This window comes from Stegastes partitus, unplaced genomic scaffold, assembly GCF_000690725.1.
Source record: "Stegastes partitus isolate 25-593 unplaced genomic scaffold, Stegastes_partitus-1.0.2 Scaffold318, whole genome shotgun sequence".
Taxonomy (NCBI): Eukaryota; Metazoa; Chordata; class Actinopteri; family Pomacentridae; genus Stegastes; species Stegastes partitus.
The window spans coordinates 43,748-50,423 of NW_007578049.1; the positions used below are offsets into that span (position 1 = coordinate 43,748).

The 6,676-nt window shown below is 41.7% G+C and overlaps 1 protein-coding gene across 1 annotated transcript in view; it reads left to right on the forward strand.

Annotated features, from left to right (window-relative positions):
* LOC103358536 (CUB and sushi domain-containing protein 3-like) overlaps nucleotides 1-6,676 on the forward strand; it is a gene marked incomplete at its 5' end in the record, with an annotated part of 221,174 nt that overhangs the window by 25,790 nt on the left and 188,708 nt on the right. The gene's annotated exons all lie outside the window — the stretch shown is intronic.

Genomic DNA, 6,676 nt, shown 5'->3' on the forward strand with positions numbered 1-6,676 from the left:
CCTGCCTTCACCCTGAGTCAGCTGGGATAGACTCCAGCCCCTAGTGAGGATTAGGTGGTGTATAGATGATGGATGGATGGATGGATGGATGATACAAAACACTGTTTGGTGTATAAAAACCAATGCAGTGTTGGAAAAACAGTATTCCAGAAATAAAGGACTGTCTAAAGGAAACAGAAACTAAGGTGAACTCAGGAAAGCTCACAGATAAAAGTATGATTTAAGGAGAGACTTTAAAGAGGTCACTGACTTCGCCAACTGGATTTAGACTGATCGTTTCAGAGCCAGCAAACACTCCGTCCCCTTTAGTTGAGCCCCTGGAACAGACACGATCTCCTCCCGAGGATCTTGGTGCGTACGGTACTGAAAGGTCACAGAGGCCATGAAGGGTCTTAAAGGTAATTAGTGAAATCTTAAACTCTATCCTTAAACATACCGGGAGCCGTTGTAAAGAGTCCCGAAACAGCGATGCGATCATCCTCCTCGGTTCTGCCTGGCAGCGGAGTTCTGCACAGCCTGAGCTCGATCAATAGATTTTTGGTTGAGGCGGGTAAAACGGGCTGTTACAGTAATCCAGGCGTGATGCAATGAAAGTGCATGAAATGGTCCCTGTGCCTTTACGAGTTAAGATACACCATATTTTTGAAATATTTCTAAGATGATAGAGACATGGTTGAACCAGGTTTTGCGGTTTGCTGCTCAAAATTTAGATGATTGTCAAAGCAGACGCCAGAACTTTTTTTTTCTACAGACTTGACACGATCCGAAAGGGAACCGGCTGAAGTTTGGTCATGTGCTGCAAACTAATAACAAGAACCAATTTGGACATTTAGGTTTTGAAATCACAAAGGCAGTCTTTCTTTCCCTGCAGATAGATCTTTATAACTTCAGTTGTATGTTTGATTTTGTTAGCTTCCTAAATGATGAAGAAGTTACCTCCTCATTAATGCTGTCTTGCACAAAAACATACATGTTCATGCACCCAACACTTGACACTGTGTCTCTCAGATATACACACACACACACACACACACACACACTGCATCGGATGCTATTGTGTGTATCAGTAGTCAACATGCATGACTGGCTCATTCACAGTGTAGCAGGCAATCAAGCTGTTCACCTATGCATGACTCCCAGATACACGCCCTTTATCACTCACACGTTATTTTACATACAAATACAGCTGTGTGTTTCTAAGACAAAGACGCCTCCGCGCCTAATCACAGTTGCATCACGGTCGCAGAAATACCACCGTTTAGTGCACTCAAGTACACACAGATACACATGATGGTCCGTGTTAATGAAAGACACGTTGAATCAAAGGCTCACATGCACACCGATGTAATATCGATGTGTAAATACGCACAGGCGGGCGAAGTCAAACAAAGAAAAATGTACACAACAGGCGTAATGGTTGAGACTGCAATAGTTCGTGTCAGGCTCGTCGTGCCTTCTGTCTCTTTTATTCACTCACCTCATGCATGCATGCAGCTTTGAATGAAGCATTCATTTGTTTGGTTGTAAAGTCTACAAACAACTGACTCCAGATCTTTTTTGACTTAAATTTCTTTTTGCCTCTCAGATCGCTTGGTTTAGGTGATATTTCAGCACCGCAAAGATAAAATTGTGGAGTATTTCAGAAGAAATGGAAAAATGAACACAGTTTTATTGCCCTGAGATAGTCCTAGATTCTGTTTCCAGTGGCAGTCATCACCTCCTGGCTTTTCATCCGAGGTTAACAACTGCCAGCTTCAATAAAAACAAGTCCAATACCAATGTGCATGTAAATACAGGTGCGCTTCTGCCTTTTCTACAGAAGGTGTTATGCACAGGCAGGCAGACAGCATTGTTTGCACCACGTACCTGGAATGCTTAGTCACGAAAAGTATAATTTGCCCTTAAATTAACAGATGTACTTTACATGCAGTGAATTGCACTTATGCGTGCAGTGCAGTCTAAAGTGCCTTAAGTGGCAATTCAGATGAATTCTGCAGCAGTACAAATGATATCACCAAATCCGCGTGTTGACACGTATCCGTAGTAGTGTGCTACACACTGGTTATGTCAACCGCTTTCATTCCAAACAGCGCAGTACCTTCACCAGCTGTCATCTTGTGCAAAAAAATACCAGAAGGTTACACGGTGTTGCCATGGATTGAAAACCATGTACCAGTTTTTTTTTAGTGAGCAATTTATCCTTCTTGTTTGCTCCACAGACGACATTAAGAGAGTCTGTGATGCACTTGTCTGTGGAGTATGTGAAGATTATGAGGTTGGAAAGGATTGTTTAAAGACGCCGAGAGTATTAGCCATAAATTATTCCGATGGGTCGCACGGTGTCCAGTTTTAGGGTTTCAAACGTAAACTTCCTGAGGCGATGCCTGTTTTAAACATAGATAGACATGTTGTGAATAAGATATTAGAAGCGTGTTGCATTGCATTTCTCCCAGAGGAGCACTTTAGCCTCATAAATAATTCAAACACACACTAACTCACAGACACTCACAGATGCACACTCCCCACTAACAGACATGCACGGATACACATGCAGCCTGTATGTGCGGCACACACACACACACACACACACCACACACTCACACACACACACACACACCAACCACACACACTCCTGCATTGATCTATCAGTATTTAAACCTGCTTGAAATGGACCTTTCCTAGAAGAGGTTGAGTGATTGGTGGAGTGGACATCTGCTGATAGAAAAAAAAACAACAACAACAAAAAGAATGATGGAAACAGAGAAAAAAAAAGAGAGAGAGAAGGAATGAGCAACAACTAGAGGTTGTAAAGAACAAAGACAAGCTTGCAAAATTGATGTGAGTAACGACATAGAATTACAGCAGAATCCGTGGTCAGAAGCTGAGAAGTTGAGGAGTGGGAGGAAAAACAAAACCTTGAAAAAAGATGGAGAATGTGGAAAAACAAGGTGCTTCAGGCAGCTGTAGAAAGAAGGTTTCCAGCACTTTGTTCTCGCTCCTTCCATTAAAGATTCAAGAGAAGCAGAATGAGACAAAACCACAAGTGAGGAGGATTTCAAAACGCTCCGACACTGTTTGTGTAGCAGCGAGATACACACCTGCATGGACACATACTGAGGCATACCTACCATTTCACACGTTGTTGCTCATTTTTAAAGGTTATTTTTGCATTTTAGAGCAAATTTTGCCACTGTGTCTGCACAGTTTGCTAAGTTCTACCCAAAAACTAGCTTCTTAGCAACGCAGACACCGGCAAAAGACCTCGGTGTGGAGGTTTTCTTTAAGCTCTCCTCTATCCTTGAAAGGCATTTTTTCTTATCTTTCAATCCTTGTGGTCTCACTGCCCACCTCTCACACATCATAACGCTCAAATCTCTCCATTTCTCCCAGTGATGCTATCGGAATTTTCCATTCTTCTAAATCATTTTATCCGCTAATCATCGCCTCTGCTTTTCTGTCTCTTGTCTAAATTACAGTTTTGTCTGCCTGCACATCTTTACCTCTGTCTTTGCTCTTTATCTGCATTCATATTTCTCTATCTCTCCGCTTATCTCGCCATTGTTCTCGCTAATCCTCTCAATCGTTGACTTGATCCATCTCTATCCAATATTCATCCGTCTTCCTTCGCGTTCCTTTCTTTCCGTCTCTTTCTTTCCGTCTCCCCCCGTGCTTCTGTTGTGTCTCCTAATTGGTTTTCTTTCCTTCCAGCCAGTCACTTCTTCATTAAATAATCTGTCATCATCTGGGTTCGGTCTGTGATCCGTCTTTCCCTCGGCTAACGTCTCTCCCTCTTTATCTGGCTCTCTCGCTCGCCATCTGTCTGTCACGCCTTTATCAGTCGTCATCAGAATTTTATGACAGCTATATGATAGATACCGCATCTCCAATTGTGGCTTAATGTAACTCTATAGATGGGGTCGGTATAGTTTCTGATATGATGTAGGGTGATGGAGACAGATGGGAGCTAGCTTCATCTATGTAGCCATTCATTAGAGGATCTTCCATGTCTCTCTTACAACAGCACTCTTTAATCTTTACATATACTTCTTTTTTTTTTAAACTACTTCATCGACATCACTGCAAAATTCATTTGTGATGTGTGGGGGAAAAAAAACCCCACACCGAACAGCAGCGCATATAATTACTTTGGATATTCAAATCCCAAAGCGGACATGAGAACAATCGTAGATACCGTTTTATGTGTTATTTTCAGGTCAGGTTAAATAAAATGTATTTACGAAACATTTCAAAGGGAAGTTTATGATATCGCATTAAAAAGAAACGGAGATAAATACTGGTAAATGCTAAATAATCACAGACACATGGCAGGAGTCTCTTTGTTGTGCCGTTGCTCTTATTCTGCTACTTTCCATTTTCACCAACGGAAAACTAATCGAGCGAGAATCTCAAAGTCATCATAGATGCTGCACGTTTCTCCTTCCTGTTTCTGCTACTTGTCTTTCCTGTCTATCTTGGCGCGCCTTTATCTCCCGGGATCGGTTTTTTTTTTTTTTTTTGTTCCTTTCCCACTTGTTTCTCCTCTTCCTGCTCTAATTTGATGTAAAACACGGCAATTGATCTGTCTCGCATGGAAGGATTTATCCGCACAAACACATTCTCACTGACAGGATGGAGACGATGGAAGTTTAATATGATTATGGATTTTCTGTAAGTCAACTCTTACTTTAACATTTTCTCCTATTAAGTCTGTAATATTGTTGTCCGACGGGCCTCTTTTCGGATATCTTGCACATTCCTGGATAGTAATATGAAACAGTAATATTGATTTTTCTTTGTTTTTTTTTTTTCTTTTGTGCATATGATTTCTGTAATAAATAAACTCAGCCCACTGGCTCACAAGCTACTCAACATCCCAACGTCAGAAAAGGAGAATTCAGGTATACTTCTACCCCCCTATTTCCTATTATTGTAGCTATTGTGGCTGGAAGTGTGATACTAACTTTGCATTCTTCACATCTAGTGTAGAGATTCACAGAAATGGAATTTAATTTGGAATTTATTAACATATGCGAAAGAACATTTTCCTCTATTTCTGACTGTTATCTTTTGCTTTCTCTGTAGAGAGCTGAGCATTCGTTCTGGCAAGTCTCAGTCTTTCCTTCCAGTTGATTTTGTGGAGGTGAAACACCGTCTCCAGCTGCAGATTCATTAGTTGTGCTTCCACAGCTGTCCATCCATTGACACGTGGAGCTTTCTCCGAGTGAACCTGCCACCTATAGGTTCCACTCAACAGCTTTCCTCCTCAGCTGGTAGGAGAGCAGTGAGGAACATCAGCAGCTTCCCAGCGTACACTGTCTTTCAGGAATGTCTTTCTGCCTCCACAGTGAAAGCCAGCCTCACAGATGTAAACAAACTGGCAAAGTGCAGATGAATATGCCGACGATAAGTCCCCGATGCAGTTAGCCAAATGTCCGTTTCAACCCACTAGTTTCTTAAATATAATGATTAATGCAGAAATCAGACTTCTTCGGAAAGCTGCGGGGAGCTCATGCTGTTTTATGCGAGTCCTTATTTCCCCACATCTCTTTAATGGAGGTGAAGAGTGCAACGTAAGCAGGACACAATAGGAACATTGATGGGAAATGCACCATTTTTCTTTTAACACACTTGCTCCTTGGCAGTTTTTTAGAAAGTTGGATAGCATGTCTAAATAAATCAAACTAAGAAATCCTTTGGACAGGTAAGTGTTAGGTACAGAACTCTAATGCCCATCTTGGTAAGTGGACAGACGTTAATGGAATATTGTCATGTTGGGAACATTTCCACTGTTCTGGTCTGCAAATCGAGTAAGACCATCAAATCCACTGGTTCTCAAGCATGTCATTACTTGCTTGACAATCGAGCACAGGTCATGTGTGCACTTAGACAAGGACTGGTGTGGTTTAGTGGTGGTTCATACATGTGATCAGGTTGCTGACTTTTGCCTATCTGCTATCGATCAGCATCCCTGTGTGTCTGTACTGATTATGCAGGGTTAAATGTCAACTAGACGTAGACTGGCACACTGATCTGACTTTACAGTCGTGGCAGGACGTGTTGCAGTTGCTTTTTTTTCCCAAGTTCTGCTCAGACTATAGATGGCCTGTCAGAAACTATTTGGAGGTGGCCATTTTAAGTTTTGTCTCATACGCGTTTTTGAGAGACTGTCATCATTAGAGACATGTGGCATTTTGCTGTCAAATTCCTTGTGACAGTACCTTATTACTGTGACTATACTTGGTGACAGTAATCTAATAATTCTTTTTAGAAAGACACATCACTTTTCATAGTTTGTCATTTTTATTTCGTTTTATGTCTCCCTTCTTGTACATGTCCTCTCTAATACAACAATTATCTAAGATACCGTCATTATGCACGCACACGGTGCAAGTTAAAGGTACCCTGTGAAGTTTTCTTGTGCACATCTAAGCACCTTCACAGAGGAGCCTTTGAAAGTGTCAGTTCTCCCTATTATTCTGATCCAGTGCCATTATGTGTTCATTTCACCAATATGTGGGTCAAGTCCTTGATGTAGCTGCCTCTGACTGAAGTACAGTACATCTGCATTATCATCCTCTGCAGTTGGCAGGAGTGTGCATCGAATGAACTGCATGTTCACTCAGGCACAGGTACGTCCTTGTGTGTGTGCTTGCACAGCACAAGAGGGGGAAAAAAA